The sequence below is a fragment of the Rana temporaria genome, chromosome 5 (assembly GCF_905171775.1).
Source record: "Rana temporaria chromosome 5, aRanTem1.1, whole genome shotgun sequence".
NCBI lineage: Eukaryota > Metazoa > Chordata > Amphibia > Anura > Ranidae > Rana > Rana temporaria.
The window spans coordinates 121,672,287-121,690,106 of NC_053493.1; the positions used below are offsets into that span (position 1 = coordinate 121,672,287).

General features: G+C 41.2%; 1 protein-coding gene across 1 annotated transcript in view; it reads left to right on the plus strand.

The window, feature by feature from the left end:
• Positions 1-17,820, plus strand: part of OSBPL10 (oxysterol binding protein like 10) — a 592,524-nt gene that overhangs the window by 397,766 nt on the left and 176,938 nt on the right. The gene's annotated exons all lie outside the window — the stretch shown is intronic.

Sequence of the window (17,820 nt, forward strand, 5' to 3'; positions counted from 1 at the left end):
TTGTTCCAGAAAGTGAGGGAGATGCTTTGTGTCAGGAAGGATCTTGATAATCTTTTCACTTTTCACTGTCCCCCATTCATCAAAACTGGGATTTTCCAGCTTCTCATAATCACATGTGCGTCTTATCCCAGTAATGTCTAGGAAAATAAGATATTTGTGACCACCCTCCTCCAATATGAATTTTCCCTCAGGGCGCTAATTCTTCAAAGCCCAGGCCATCGGAGATGTCGGTAATTCAACTATATGAAGATCATTTAGGCCACTCACAAGAGGAGAGATCAGAAATTATATCACCCTTTAAATTGTCCTCTTATTTAGCTCCACAGACCAGCCTGAGCCAATCGAAGAGCTTCCATACAGTTCTATTCAGTAAGGACAGGGAGCCAGACTCTTAAGTAAATCATAAACTGCAAGCAGTGTAGAGATATTGCAACAGGTGGAGAACTAAATTAGTCCAGATGTCATACCCCTCAGATATTCCCTCTATTATTTCATCCTTATGCCAGTATGAGTTATAAGTTCAGTTACATTTTGTCTTCATATTCCCTTCAATTGCAGCTGTCACAAATAGCAAACCCAGTAAAGGACTAGCATCTAGTCATTGTCCAATTTTTACATAAGAGGGCACCTTATGGGGTGTAGGTGTACATACTTCTGAAGGGCAATGTCATGCCTAACGGGGGGGTCACGGGGGGGGGACCCGATCAAACTCGGCTCTACTGAGCGCCTCACCAGACCCTTTGAATATCCTCCTGGACCGCTGCCCGGCTGCTTGTCTCCGGTGGATTTATGGGCTTCTGAGAGCCCCGCACGGCATGCTCCGATTTTCATCCAGTGCTGAGTGCGCAGCAGCTTCGGTTTCTCCGGCGCAGTGTGTCCAGCAGAAACTCGTCTGCCGGCGCTCTTCATGTAAAGACCCCCGAGTATGTCTGGTCCCGGCGGGGATGGGATACCCGCTCGTTCCCCGCAGCGTCCAGCCTCTCACGCTATAGTCTGCGGGGCCACGAGCGGTGCTGACGGGGCCTCAGAGCGGCGTGTGTCTCCTGCCGCCATCGCGCCGTCCTACACCTCCCACCTCACTCGCGCTACGTCACGTCCTCATCACGTCATATATGATGTTATAAAAAAATATGATACTATAAAAAGGTTGAGAAAGTCTGCTTTTATGTTCCTGCTAAGAACATACCTACGTTATTAGCAGGAACATTCATGCAGGCTTTCTCAACCTATTTCTAGCTTCCAGGAAACCCCTGATAAGAGGGATTCTACCTACAGCTCATGGTGCATTAGTATGATCAATAATTTTAAGAAAGTTTTAAGTAAAATAATTATTGTGGAGTACCTTGCATATTTGACATTGGGGGCAATTAATATTGTTTCCAACTGCCTAGAGAATTGTTTTCAGTACAGTAATATGAATACTAGCTGTAGGAAAGAAAAGCAGGCAGTAAAAATAGCAGTATCTTCTAACTTTAGTGTAGAAGTGATCCCTTACATTATTATTAGTCGAAAATGGTCCCTTTGCAGCGATGTTCAATGTACATAGGAGATCAATCTGCAGTCTCACTGCTCAGGTAACCCCTAGCGACCTCAGAAGGAGCCCTAGGGTTCCATAAAACCCTGGTTGAGAAATATTTCATAAAAAAAAAAAAATGTAACATTAGATTCAGCCGAGTTGTCAGAATGACAATCGGCTGTTTTTTTTTTTTATTTTATCCCCGTACATACCGTATTTTCACCGCCGCTTCCGGGTATGTCTTCTGCGGGACTGGGCGTTCCTAATTGATTGACAGGCTTCCGACCGTCGCATACAGCGCATCACGAGTTGCCGAAAGAAGCCGGACTGCGAGCCGGCTCTTTACGGCGCCTGCGCATCGACGTTCAGCTTCTTTCGGCAACTTGTGACGCGCAGTATGTGACAGTCGGAAGCCTGTCAATCAATTAGGAACGCCCAGTCCCGCAGAAGACATATCCGGAAGCGGCGGTGAAAATACGGTATGTACGGGGATAAGATAAAAAAAAAACAGCCGATTGTCATTCTGACAACTCAGCTGAATCTAATGTTAATTTTTTTTTTTTTGGGTGAACCCCCGCTTTTAAGGCAGGCTTTAGTTTAAAAAAGTTTTCTAATATAGACAGAATAAGGAGAAAACTATTTTGTTTGGTTTTATTCATTTTTATGTACTGTAATACTGTTTAGTCTCAAATTTGTTCAGATGAGGTCCATCACTCAGCGGGTATTCCTGATTGTATCATCAAGTATATAGTGGCGCTAGAGGGATGTAATACACAAATGTAATCTCAGTCAAAACAAATCCTAATATAAGTGATAAGTCCATTGTTTAAAGTCCATTGAATATCATGATGACTAGTAGCACCAGCGGCAGCAGCACCCTTTGAGTGAAGAAGGAAACTCTATAATGTGGAAGAGAAAAACAGAGGGGCCCCAGACTAAGTGCAGCACTAGAAATACTGGGCCAGATTCAGATACAAGATACGGCGGGGTATCTCCTGATACGCCGTCGTATCTCTGAGTGCGGTCGGTCGTATTTATGCGCCTGATTCAGAGAATCAGTTACGCATAGATATCCCTAAGATCCGACTGGTGTAAGTGTCTTACACTGTCGTATATTAGGCTACATATTCACGCTGGCCACTAGGTGGCGCTTCCGTATAGTTACGCGAGGAATATGCAAATTAGGTATTTACGCCGATTCAGAAACGTACGTCCCGCCGGCGCATTTTTTTACGCCGTTTACGTTAGGCTTTTTTCGGCGTTTAGTTACCCCTGCTATATGAGGCGTAGCTAATGTTAAGTATGGCCATCGTTCCTGCGCCAAGTTTTGAAATTTTACGTCGTTTGCGTAAGTTGTTCGCGAATAGGGCTGTACGTCATTTACGTTCACGTCGAATCCAATACGTCCTTGCGGCGTACTTTGGAGCAATGCACACTGGGATATTTTACGGACGGCGCATGCGCCGTTCAAAAAAAACATCAAAATGCGGGGTCAAGCGAAATTTAAATAAAACACGCCCCCAACATCCCCATTTGAATTAGGCGGGCTTACGCCGCCACACATACGTTACGCCGCCGTAACTAAGGGCGCAAGTTCTTTCTGAATACAGAACTTGCGCCCAAAGTTACAGCGGCGTAACGTATCGGCGATACGTTACGCCGGAAGAAAGATGCGCTCATCTTTCTGAATCCGGCCCACTGTTTTTTTTTTTTTAAGGGTAAGACCTAGCTCCATCTTGTGCTCCAAGCTGGTTAAGGCAGCTTCCTACAGTCATCCATGTACACAGCCACTGCCTGGTGCCGCCAATCCACCGGAACGATCTAGGAAGGTCCAGAGACTGACCGCAACCATTGTATATGTGCCTGAACTATCCATCTATATGTGAGTTGCCCCTTGTCTTACCCTCAATAAAAACAGTTTTTCTAATGCTACACTGAGTCTGGCGCCCCTCTGTTCTTCAATTCCTGATTGTATGAGGCAGGCTTAACTTATCAAAAAAATATTATTGATGCCTGGATCAACCGCAGATTTTGTTACTTATGTAACTTACTCAAATTCCAAAATAGTAATTACCACAATGCGCAGCCCATGCGACCAGAAAAACGCATATATGCAGAAAGGAAGGGAAAGGCCCTCCAAGAAGGTCACTATGGTTAGTTTTAATAAATGTATTTGTAAAAAAAACACACCATGATATTTAAGCACAAGAAATAAACTAAGTATATACCTTTCAGAATATGAACCTGTACCTTGTGCACTGCTCAATGGAGAAATCAGGGAACATAGACAGTGCATATTTCTTTATCCTTTAGTTGCCTTTTGCCATTAGTACTTGCAAATAGTACTGGAAAACCCTGTACTAGATTTATTCCTGCTCAGACTGCAAAAACCAACATTGTATCAGATTTATATTTTTTAAAGTAGAACTTTGTCAACAAATTATGTAATTTGAAAAAAATAGAAAAAGTTTGTAATAATATGTTCTACCATAATACAGGCAGTCCCCAGGTTACAAACAAGACAAGGTCTGTAGGTTTGTTCTTAAGTTGAATTTGTTTGTAAGTCGGAACAGGTACATTTTTTAAGTGTAGCTTTGGACAAAAGATCTATTTTTAAGCTTTTTGAATAGCATAGGGAAGGGTTATCACACCTGTGATTCGTTGTGATTCCTCTCAAGCCTGCCTTGCATACACACGTTCATGAAAAAAAACGCTCGAGCAAAGCGTGGTAACGTACAACACGTACGACAACACGTACAACGGCACTATAAAGGGGACGTTCCATTCAAATGGCGCCACCCTTTGGGCTGCTTTTGTGTGTTAGTAAAAGTTTGGTGAGAGATGATTCGCGCTTTTCAGCCTTGTGCTTTTCAGTCTGTTACAGCGTGACGCATGTGCTATCTCCATTACGAATGCTAGTTTTACCAGAACGAGCTCTCCCATCTCATACTTGATCCTGAGCATGCGTGGTGTTTTTTTCCTCGGAAAAGCATACACACAAGCGGTTTTGGTGGCGAGAAAAAGAACGACGGGAAAAACAACGAGAAAAAATAGAGCAGGTTCTAATTTTTTTGCGGACAGTTTTCTCAACGAGAAAACTGCTATGGAGCATACACACGACCGGTTTTCATGACCAATCTAAAAAATTGCAGTTTTATCGTCATGAAAAACGGTCGTGTGTACGCGGCATGACATTTGTTTTGCTGTCTGTGCCCCTGTTCACAAGATTTTACTTCACTTTCTGTCCTTCTGACAATTGGATTTTGAAAATTTTGGGTTGTTGGGGAAACATGGACTGGTGATAGAGGCTCCGTGGAGACACCTTCTTCCCATAATAACTCTTACAGGAGTGAATTTCCCTTCCTAGAGGTAGATTTCCTCTCACTTCCCGTTGTCACTCTCTGTTTGTAAGTAGGAGTCGTTTGTAAGTCGGATGTTTGTAACTAGGGGACCGTCTGTAAACCTAAAATACCAAAGAGGCGAAACTTAAAGATTTTTTATTTCTAGCTGTATGTTTCAAAATTGTGTTCACTTCCAACGCCTCTTATTACATTGTTATATTTGCATATGATTTTACTAATGCCAGATTAGCAAATAGCACTAGAAGACCTACCTTCTTAGAAAATAACTGTGCAATCACAGTCCGTTTCCGTGGCGTCTGTTATTAATATCTGTATATTTGGGACTGTATATCATATTACAGGCCTAGAATCTTTATTGAAGTATTGTGCAAAAGGTAATCACACATCTTAAGCCTCGTACACACGACCGAGTTTCTCGGCGAAAACCAGCAAGAAACTTGCTGGGTTTTTTTTTGCCGAGGAAACCGGTCGTGTGTACACTTTTCGACGAGGAAACTGTCGAGGATCTCGTCGAGCCAAAAAGAGAGCATGTCTTCTTTTTCCTCTACGGGAATGGAGAAATTTGGCTCGCGGAGATCCTCGACAGCCTAACAAGGAACTCGACGAGCAAAACGATGTGTTTCGCCCATCGAGTTTCTCGGTCGTGTGTACGAGGCTTCACACTAGCAACTATTGCCTCTTGCCTTCAGATCTCCCAAAAAAAATTCAGTGTTGGTGTGGGCAAACTGAAATGCAGTGCTTATGTTCTAAAGATTTATATACCCCACTGGGACAGCTTAACAGCAGTTTTTTTTTCATTTTTTTTTTAAGTATGATAGATTACCTTGCATCTCATGTAGTTTGGACTTTATTTCTAGCAATGCCTTGGTGGAACCTATAATTGTGATTGATTCTTTTTATTTGGTGGAGAAAAGCTAGTCCAGCAAGACTTTGTAATTATAGCTTTGTTGTGTTTTTATCAATACGAAATGTGTGGCTGTAAAAAAGCACTGGATTCCATTAAAAAATAAAGACAAAATTAGCTCTGTTAGTCTTGGTGCCCTATACTGAATAAGCCTAGCCATTTATTAATTAAAAAGACTGCAGGCACACAAGTGTTTTAAGATACTCCTACAGTATATATGTCACATCTTTCTGTCAAGAGCTGGCAGAACAATCCAGTGTAAAAAAAAAGAAAGAAAAATTGCTTGTTTTGGGGCATAATTACATGTATTTACAGGCCTATGGTGTTTAGAAGCATATGCATATCATCATTCTGTTGACTAGAATATCTATTTCTTATAGCTAGTAGAATAAATGTATGCTCATGTGTATGCATTAAGTAAATAAATAGTGCAGCGCAAAAAACATAAAATCTATAACAAAATTAATCACAATTAATAACAATTAATAAAAGTCCATAAAGTGCAAGGTGATAAAAGGTGCTCCAATAAACAAATAGTGACGAGTAGTGCAGCAATCTTTCATAAGATCAGTGACAGGGATATCCTCCACCAAGGCTATGGATGGCCTCTCACCTCAGCGATTCGACCTGTGGCTAGGTCAAAAAGCATAATACATATCCTCCAAGAAGGGGACTTTGCTAGAGCCGAACACAGACCTACAGCTCCTGTTTGTTCCATGACACACGTCGGGAGAGGAGATACCTGCTGTGTGTGATCGAGGCAATGCCATGCTTGCTGAGTTGTCCTACTGATTGCTGATTCCATCTGGGGATACACAGAGCTGACTTCTTGTATGCTGTTACCATCTATTTCTTGGAGGATATGTATTATGCTTTTTGACCTAGCCACAGGTCGAATCGCTGAGGTGAGAGGCCATCCATAGCCTTGGTGGAGGATATCCCTGTCACTGATCTTATGAAAGATTGCTGCACTACTCGTCACTATTTGTTTATTGGAGCACCTTTTATCACCTTGCACTTTATGGACTTTTATTAATTGTTATTAATTGTGATTAATTTTGTTATAGATTTTATGTTTTTTGCGCTGCACTATTTATTTACTTAATTTCACTTTGAGATATTTTTGGATTATATCTACAGTGCTGGCTTGCAATTTAGTTAATGTTTATTTTCCAGCGCTGAATTATTTCACTTTTTATACATGTGTATGCATTTACACATTTATATGCAGTTCCATGATGCCCGAATGCTCCTCTCTGAATGCAGGTTTGGGGCATTTTTTATGCCCTTGAAGGATGCTCTAAAATACAAATCTAATGTTCATGGACACATTGGCTAAAATAAAGCTAAGCTTTGTATTTGTTTGTTTGGTAATATACACGCCATTTTGTACTAGTTTGGACACATTACAATATTTATGGACATGTAAAAATATAAACACTCACCCATGCTGCTAAATTTCCCCGGTCTCTGTGCTGCTCCAGTCATTTCAATGATTATTCCATGACGCAGGTGGAAAAGGGACAATGGTGCCTCTGCGCCCCCTGCAACCTTCTTCCAAAGCTGCTCACCTCTGCATTTCCGGCTGCCCTCTTCCCACTTTGTTCACCTGTGAACCCCTTGCAATCCTCTTTCAGATGCTCCAGGCCATCTGGTTGGTAAACAATTTTAATAAATCTGCTCTTCAGCCTTCCCTTCACCTTGAATACTTGAATCTACTCCTGAATACATCCCAAGCAAGTCTTTCTACCAAAAAAAGTTCTTTCTCTTAGAGCACATGCCTTAAATCTTGAGATCCTAGAGACATTGCACATTAAGATTCTCCATGAGAGCTATAGATCTAATGGTAGCCTTCTTGGAAGCAGTATCATTTGCCCAATTCCATTCAAGAACTCCCCAATAAAATATTTTGTCAGCCTGCAACAAGCAGGTTCCTTCTCTTGATTTGCCAATGCTCCTGTCCAGCCAAGCAAGGAACTCCCTAACAGTGGTTCCGAGGAACATGGTAATTTTTTTCAAAGGCCTCTGGCTTCACTCTTCATCTTTCACTTCATTATTCTTCAGAATGTATCTCATATTAAGCCCCCCTTGCAGCACCCCCTGCTTCCTTGGGATTTCAGCTTGTTCTCTCTTCCCTGCAGACACCATCCTTTAAACCTCCGGAACATCCCACTATCAAATTTCTCATTCAAAGTAGCCTTTTGGACACTATCACCACTGACAGACATGTTTCTTAACTGGTGGCTCTTTCCAGTAGAGTCTTTCCTCCTTCTGCACAATGGCAGGAGGAAACTCTCTCTGCTCTCTTTTTGTCCATGGCCATCCTTCCTTCAAAAAATGGACTCAGCATTCCACCTCAATGGGGACATTGCCCTCCCATTCTTATGCCCTGCTCCTAAGCATCCAAAGGAAATCTCTATACATGGCCCAGATGTCGTCAGAGTCAGTCATTAGAGTATACCTCAAGGGTCCTGCTCTAATCAGATTAATAAATTTACTCTTTGCGCTATTCTCTGGACCTCACAAGGGACACGTTGCTACAGAGTCAATCATTCAACAATGGCGTCCACCATGGAAAGAACATTCTCAAAGAGCAATTTCCTCCGTGGTTTATATATGCCCATTACACTAGATTGGTGTGTGTTTCATAGTAATTTCCAGACCAAGTTCGGTTTTCCTCATTGTTGTCTACCCTTCCTATTTATTGATTGGGAACATTTCATGGTGTATAAATACTCTACCCGTGTCCTGTGCTGTATGATTAAGATAATAGGAATTTTGACTTGCCTGTAAAATGCAGAGGAGAAAGAAGCCAGAAGGGATTTGACTGTGCTCTCTTCTCCTCCATCTCCACCCCTTGGCCACTGAGGACACATGTGGCCAAAAGAAAATGGGAATCTCTACCTGCAGCTTCCTTGAGGCCTGAAGTAAAGTTAAAGGTAATGAAAGGGGGGATGGACCAAACTAGGATATAGTTCCTGTCAATAATGTCAACATTGTTATTGCTTGCACGTGACCCTGATTGGTTTGTGACGTTTGCTCATTTGATGTCAATGGCCCGGATTCACATACCTTGGCGCATAGTTATGCCGGCGTAGCGTATCGAATATACGCTACGCTGACGTAGCGCAGAGCGGCGAGCACAGTATTCACAAAGCACTTGCTCCCTAATCTACGCTGGGTTCCCTCGGCGTAACTCGTCGTAAGTGGCAGTGGGCGTGAGCCATGCTAATGAGGCGTGACCCCATGTAAATGATGGGCCGAGCGCCATCAAGATACGAATAACAAACGACGCATGCACCGTCCCATGGACGCTTCCCAGTGCGCATGCTCAGAATCACGTCGAATCACTGCCTACGACTTTAACGTAACCTACGACTAGCCCTATTCACGTACTACGTAAACGACGTAAAAAACGATGGCTGTGTTCCCTGGTGCAGCCATTTGCATTGATGCTGCTGACTTACACCTGCTTTATGAGGCTAAACTTTACGCCGAACGTACGACTTACGTAAACCGCATATATTGATGCGCCGGCGCAAGTACGTTCGTGAATCGGCGTATCTCACTCGTTTGCATATTCGAATCGTAAATCAATGTGAGCGCCCCTTGCGGCCAGCTTAAATATGCGCCCACGATACGACGGCCTAGGAAACTTACGTCGGTGGGATGAAGCCTATTTTCAGGCGTATCTTGCTTTCAGAGTCAGGCGCATAGATATGACGGCGCATATGTGCACTTATGCGGCGTATCTCGAGATACGTAGGCGTAAGTGCTACGTGAATCCGGGCCAATGTGTTCTAAAGATTGCCCTTTTGTTTTGTGCATATTGTAACAATTGCGATAAATGCAAGTTTTATGCCTCAGTAATGCAGTGATAGCCTTTTGTTGCTAGATTATAAATATGTTGCCTGATGAGGCATTGTCCTCATGGGGTCTGGTTTCAGTTTTGACATTTATAACTCAGGGTTTTGTATTACTAAAATGTGTTCTTGTTTTGTATAAAGATGACCAAAAATGGGACAGTTTAAAATAATATTTTGCAGCAATAAGACCAATAAATATCTAGCTGAGCTATGCGTGTCACTCTCATTACTTGGATTAGTTCTATTTTTCAGCTTCTTTGGGACTGTGGTAATTTGACCTGTGTTAATAGCTTCAGATCCTATTACATGATTCTTTAAAAAAAATGTATATATCCGTAAAAGTGAGATCTAGTATTTATATCGGGTCTAGGTTTAGAATCCTGATTTCCTTTTTTTTTTTTTTTTTTTTTTAAACTTAAAACTAGATAGCAATCAGACTTTTTTACTAAGTTAGATCTCAAAAAATCCCTTGCATTAGAATTCATGCTGGGTAGTTTTATGAAATCTGATATTTCCCAGTATATAGATGTATTTCTAAAAGCAGCTATACAGTGAATGTATGACTATTCGCTGTTATAACATGTTGCTACTAACACTTTATTTCCAATTAGGATAGTAATAATATCCGTTGCATACTATTTTGTTTTAATAAAAATGTATGAGCTGTTTAGGTATCTCCTAGTTATCCAATTCATTTCAGTACAATAATAAAGCTTTCAAAAAAGATTTATTATCCAGTTTTGTTCACATTATACACATTTTAACCTGTCATTGCCCTTACTCTTTATTGTATTCATATATTGGTCTGGTATGTCTTTTTTTCTGTATCCCTCATTGTGGCAATTGTGCTATTTCATTGTTGGTTTAACATTAAGAATTAGTAGCTTTTTCTTACATAGGAACAGAGAGCACTGCAGTTGCAGTTCCTTTACTGTCCAGATATTAATGCCAAATGTCTTAGTGTGGATTGCAGTCATGCTTTCTTAACGTTGACTTCTACATCCTACTGTAGCTTTGTCTTCACTGCTCCCCATCACTGACCTTAACCTAGTACAGATTTGGAATTCAGATAACCATTTACATCAAACTTGTTCCACATCTGTAACTTGAGAGAACTGAAGTCAGTCATTGCAAGGAAACTAGTTTTTTTTTGTAAGAGGCCAACAGTGGCAGCCCCAACATGTCTGTATTTAAAGGTATACTGTACAGGGAACCGTTGCAAAGCTGCATCGTTAAGCTTCAGAGCTAAAACATGGTGTGAAAACATATTTCCAAGTGCTCCCCTGCACATCTTCATGTGATTTGATGTGTTATTCAATGAAGTGCATCTTTTCATCTGTGTGCAAATTTTGTAACTTCCCTGCGTCGCTCCACCATGGATTTTCTTCAGATAGCGCAACCTTGGTCTTCACTGGTGAATTTTCTACAGGTAGCACAGCTCCAGTCCTCTGTATAATGTTCATTTCTGAACAGGAAAGGGGCCAAGAGTTGGTCCGAATATGTAGCTTTGCTGTTAAACTTTGCCTCCACCATCGTCTCCATATATACTGTATATGTGACTTATGAAATGTTCCCTGTGTAACTCCACTTTTAACTGGAGACTAGATAATAAAAACCCAATGATCTGTGCATAATACTCAAGTCAGGAACATAAAAAAATAACAACAAATGGGTTCTTGGAATGTAACTAATATTAATTGTATTATCGCTTTGCATGAATTTGAAAGTGATTTCAACTTCAACTTCAACTTAAATTTTGATAGGATTTTTTATGTTGATACACTATATGGCTAAAGGTTTGTGGACACCTTTCTGAGCTTGTTGGACAAACCATTTCAAGACCATTTGCATTAATATGGTGTTGGCCACTCTTTGAAGCTCTAAGGCCGCGTACACACGATCGGTCAAAACCGGTAAAAACTGACTGAAGGACCGTTTCATCGGTCCAAACCGATCGTGTGTGGGCCCCAGCGGTCAGTTATCCTTCGGTCAAAAAAAAGAGAACTTGCTTTAAAATTGAACCGATGGACGCCTAACTGATAGGTCAAAACTGATCGTTAGTATGCAAAAGCATCGGTTAAAAACCTGCGCATGCTCAGAATCAAGTCGATGCATGCTTGGAAGCATTGAACTTCGTTTTTTTAGCACGTAGTTGTGTTTTACGTTACCGCGTTCTGACATGATCGGTTCATTAACCGATGGTGTGTAGGCACATCAGACCATCAGTCAGCTTCATCGGATGGACTGATCGTGTGTACGCGGCCTAACAGCCTCTTCGCTTTTAAAAAGGCTATCCAAAATATTTTGGAATTTATTTGTGGGAATGTGTGCCCATTCAGCTGAAAGAGCACTTGTGAGTTCAGGTACTGATGTTGAGCAATAAGACCAGATTCGCAATCAGGGTTCCAATTCATCCCATGTGCAGCTTAGTTACAGTTGTGCTCATAAGTTTAAACACCCTGGCAGAATCTATGCTTTCTTGGCCATTTTTCTGAGAAAATGAATGATAACATAAAAACATTTATTTCACTAATCGTTAGTGTTTGGCTAGAGCTATTTCTTATCAACCGATTGTGTTTACTCTTTTTAAATCATAATGGCAACAGAAACTACCCAAATGACCCTGATAAAAAGTTTACATACCCCAGTTCTTAATAACATGTATTGCCCCCTTTAACATCAATGACAGCTTGAAATCTTTTTGTGGTATTTGTGGATGAGGCTCTTTTTCTTCTCAGATGGTAAAGCTGCCAATTCCTCTTGGCAAAAAGCTTCCAGTTCCTGTAAATTCTTGGGCTGTCTTGCATGAACTGCATGTTTGAGATCTCCTCAGTTCCTCTAATCTTTCCTCATATCAGAGCTCCTCCATGCCTCTTATCAGTTTCTGTGCACTTTCTCCAGTTCCCCCGATTAGTGAATGCGGTGAAGCGTCACTTTGTAAAGAATACAAAGTATGGGGAAAATGAGTGCAACTGCACTTACTGTAAGTGCAAGTCTATTTACATTAAGTAAATCAACCCCACTATGTTGGCCCGGTTTCTACAAAACATATAGATGAGCCTATAATCAATATAATAATATTTGCTTGAAGCTTTGCTCTTTTAACTTTGAATACACAGGAGGCACTTGCAATCTGCTTTTCTTGTTATCTCTGATTATATATATTTTTTTACTGCATAGTGTCTTAAAAGCCTCCAGCCTGCAATAACATGTATAACTACATTAATCTGGGAGGCAAATGCAGAGCTTTAATCTATTTTCTTCGTGCTCAATTTATAAAAAATAGCTGCAGTAATCAGAAAATATTTTCTTGTAACAAATATTAATAAAAGTATAATTATCTATGCTTTGAAGGATTTATAGGTTTCTTATTCATGTTACTGCACTGAAGAGCTTGTATTTTATGCATGTTAATTGAAAATATCAAATGTAAGTGCAAGCTAAATGTAATATTTGAACTCTGTATTTTTTCATAATTTTTCTCTTTTAAAACTTTTGGAATTACCATAGATTAATAAGACACTATGCCTTACATTAATGCACATGCATCAACACAATACACTTGTGTCTGTTAATATGTGCTGTTATTCATGTAGAATGGGCTAACAATGTACCTGAATGCAAGAAAACCATGCCGGCACCTTTTTCCCATCGTACTGCACCACAACAGATAATTTACATGTATGCACTGTGATGCAGCGCACTGTGATGTGTTGTAGCGAGCATGCATTAGAGTACCATTCGAGATGTGCAATTTTTAACCTGGCCAGAGAGGTGAGAGTAGCGCTCTCTCTCATTATGATCCATCCAACTTGAACCCACTATGATGTTTTATCTGACTTGAACAATGTTTTCCCAGATAAAGTAATACATTAAACCTGTGATGACATGGGTGGTTCAAACTGAAATAATTTTGAAATAAATATACAAACAGAGGTTGCCATAAGTAAAAATACCTATCAAAATGACCAGTGTATGCAGAGATACAGGCAGCAGAAATGTTATGCAGATTTCCAGTAAAAGTCAAGCTTGGCCAAACTGCCTCCTGCCTTTGACTTCAAGAATAAAGGTTTGCAGAGGACATTACAACATGAATGCAGGGTCCTGGGTTTAGTAGCACTTTAATGAAAAGTTTCTAAAACTTTATGTAAAGTCTTAAGTTATTGCAAGTTCTCTCAACTGAAGACAAGCAAATCCTAAAATACAATTCAAGTAACACAGTACTTCTCAATGCAGCTCTCAAACAAGAAAAAATATGCATTTCTGCCACTAGGGGGCACTGCAAGGGAAAGGCTCCAATTTAGTTTGCTTGTGGGCTCCATCTTGTACCTTCTGCAGTTGGGCGATTGTTGCAATACAGTAGATGATAGTTTCTGCCTTCTCAGGCCTTGACGGGTAAGAGGGTAAATTTGTCTGACAAATTAGTTTATCTTTATAACCTTTAAAGCGGATGTGCCACGGGAAAATAATATTAAAAGCCAGCAGCTACAAATACTGCAGCTGCTGACTTTTAATATTAGGACACTTACCTGTCCTGGAGTCCAGCGCCGATCGCAGCAGAGCACGAACGATCGCTCGTCTCTCTGCTGCTCCCCCCGCCATCCACGCTCAGGGAACCAGGAAGTGAAGCGCTGCGGCTTCACTGCCCGGTTCCCTACGGCGCATGCGCGAGTCGCGCCGCGCCAGCCGATTGGCTCCCGCTGTGTGCTGGGAGCCGAGTGTTCCCAGCACACAACGGGCGACAGACGGGATGTGATGGAATGCCCGTCTTTTGCCCGTATCGTGTGGCCGGAAGTGGGTGCAAATACCTGTCTTTAGACAGGTATCTGCACCCCCTCCCCCCTGAAAGGTGTCAAATGTGACACCGGAGGGGGGGAGGGTTCCGATCAGCGGGACTCCACTTTAGGGTGGAGAACCGCTTTAAATGATTTCTATTAATGTTCCCCACCATCACAGCATAGTCTGGTCAGTACATTCATTTTTCTTTTCCTCCTCTCAGGAAAATGGTGAGACCAACATCTAGAGTTTGCAAAGCTACAATTTTCAAATATTGTGAGAAGAAATATTCTTTTCCAAATGCTACAAGGATGTCAAAACACATCATTGCATGCCAAAGGTGCCCATAAATACTGTAGGGGACCGGTGGGGTGAACAACCGGCTCAGACAGTCCAGTAAACCAAAAGTGTCTTTATTCAGCAAAACGTCAAAGCAAAGTAGAAGAAAGGACAGGCTTGTCTTGCAGGTGCACATATATAAAAAGTTCAGTCTTTGCACTCACAGGCTGGTGTGCACAGCACACAGCTTTAACCAGAGCAACAGTCTTTTATTTCGTTTATCTCACCCCAGCAGGCCACAATCCAGGAATGGATCCTCTGAGGACTCGTACACACGACCGAGTTTCTCAGCAAAAAACAGCAAGAAACTTGCTGGGAGATATTTTTTTGCCGAGGAAACCGGTCGTGTGTACATTTTCGTCGAGAAACTCGACGAGCCAAAAAGAAAGCATGTTCTCTATTTCCTTGACGGGAATGGATAAAATTGGCTTGTCGAGTTTCTCGACGGCTTCACAAGGAACTCGACGAGCAAAACGATGTGTTTCGCCCGTCGAGTTTCTTGGTCGTGTGTACGAGGCCTGACACAGCATGCTGCTGTCTCTCTCTCTCTCTCTAAACACACAACCCCTCTGACACTTTCTGCCCAGCAGACAATAAGCGGGTCTGAAGGGGAAGTACCTGCCCTCTTCAATTAACTCCTTTTTAACCCTGCCCCAGGCTGACCCTCTACAATTTTTTATGGAATGAAATGATGAGGACAAGAATGAAAGGGCAAGTACATTTCTCTCTCCAGAGTTCTCATTCCAGAAACACTCTTTTTGCTGCTTCTGTCTTCTCCAGCAGCATCTTCAAGTAGAGACGTGTTACAAAACACTGCCTCCCAAAAAATACACAATAATTTTTCCAAAATGTAATTTGTTCCGTAAAAAATAGGGGAAAAAAAGTTTTTAATCCATGGCTTCAAAATTTCAAGAAAATTTTTATTTCCAGTGTTACCAACAATGATGTTGCCAGTATCATAAGCACTCTGGAAACCACAAAACCTTTATTTAAATATACATTTCAAAAATGAAGGAAGGTGTAATGATGTTATAGTAACATGTAACATAGATTACATGTTTGTAAACTGAGAATTTACACAAGTAAAAGGAGAAAAACTGCATTTCTTAACATTTTGTGCCCCATTAACAGTGGCTTTGGAAAGAATTGGCTTCAGTATACAAAAGAAAAGGCATAGATTTTGCATTCATTCCAGTGTTTGAACATGTTTGTTTGCACTGATCATTCAAATAAAATCTCTTAGCCACTGATGACCATTTGTGATGCAGCTGCATTCTCCCTTTGGGCATTGAGGAAGTGTTTGTAGTATTTATTGGACAGAATTTCAAGCTCATTTCACTTGTTGCCTGAAATTGTTTTTAAAGCCGTAGATGTTTTTATGTGTTTGTGTATGATGCAAAACAAACATTTAGTTAAAATATGGCATTTGAATCAGCACCAGGTTGGCTTCTGTGTTAATGGATCACTTTGGAAAAATAATTTCTGTTGGCTAAACTGGTCAGGTTAAACACGTGGGTAACTTAGTCTTGAATGAAGTATACTTGCTTTAAATGAATATCCTTGGAGCAATAATTGTATATTTATGTTGTCCTGTTCTATAATTTCAAAGTAGTCAAATCCATGTAACTCCACTATTTCTGCATGTGCCACTGTCAAATTTGGAGCCAATGGGTTAGTGCAGCAATGCAGAGGTCTTTAGTCTTGTGGTTTTTATTTTGTTAAGAACTATCCACTTAAGGACCGCCTCCTGCACATATACGTCGGCAGAATGGCACGGCTGGGCACATCAACGTATATATACGTCCTGTACTTGTACCCAGCCGTGGGTCACGGGCGTGCCCGCGGCGCGTTCCCGCGACCCGGTCCGAAGCTCCGGGTCCCGCGGACCCGATCGCCGCTCGGTCCCCAGAGCTGAAGAACGGGGAGAGCCGTGTGTAAACACGGCTTCCCCGTACTTCACTGTGGCGGCGTATCGATCGTGTCATCCCCTTTATAGGGGAGACACGATCGATGACGTCACACCTACAGCCACACCCCCCTACAGTAGTAAACACACACAACGTGAACCCTAACTCCTACAGCGCCCCCTGTGGTTAACTCCCAAACTGCAACTGTCATTTTCACAATAAAGAATGCATTTTAAATGCATTTTTTGCTGTGAAAATAACAATGGTCCCAAAAATGTGTCAAAATTGTCCGAAGTGTCCGCCATAATGTCGCAGTCACGAAAAAAATCGCTGATCGCCGCCATTAGTAGTAAAAAAAATAAAAATGCAATAAAACTATCCCCTATTTTGTAAACGCTATACATTTTGCGCAAACCAACCGATAAACGATTATTGCGTTTTTTTTTTACCAAAAATAGGTAGAAGAATACGTATCGGCCTAAACTGAGGAAAAAAAAAATTTATATATGTTTTTGGGGGATATTTATTATAGCAAAAAGTAAAAAATATTGCATTTTTTTTCAAAATTTTCGCTCTATTTTTGTTTATAGCGCAAAAACTAAAAACCGCAGATGTGATCAAATACCACCAAAAGAAAGCTCTATTTGTGGGGAAAAAAGGACGCCAATTTTATTTGGGAGCCACGTCGCACGACCGCGCAATTGTCTGTTAAAGCGACGCAGTCCCGAACTGTAAAAACACCTTGGGTCTTTAGGCCTCATATTGGTCCGGGGCTTAAGTGGCTATGTAACTATATTAAAATCAATATAAATGTCTGTTCCTCTACACCGTTATGTGAATGGTATTTTGGACACAGTTTCCCATGGTGCAGCATGATATGATCAAGACCAGGTATGGACTGAAAAATTTCCAAAATCCAAATTGTTTTATCCTGCTTAATGTTGCAATAAGCAAGACCCTGTTTGTATGTTATAAATGAGTGCCAGACTTGCTGTCTGCGAACCTGTTCTGTTTCATCACTAGATCTGATAACTTTAGTGTTTGTGTCAGATAAGTATAAGGTAGAATTTAAAATAACAGGTGGACAAAGTATCTTAATTAAGCCTTGCCTCATAAAGGATTTGTGATACATAGAGCTTCAAAACCTATA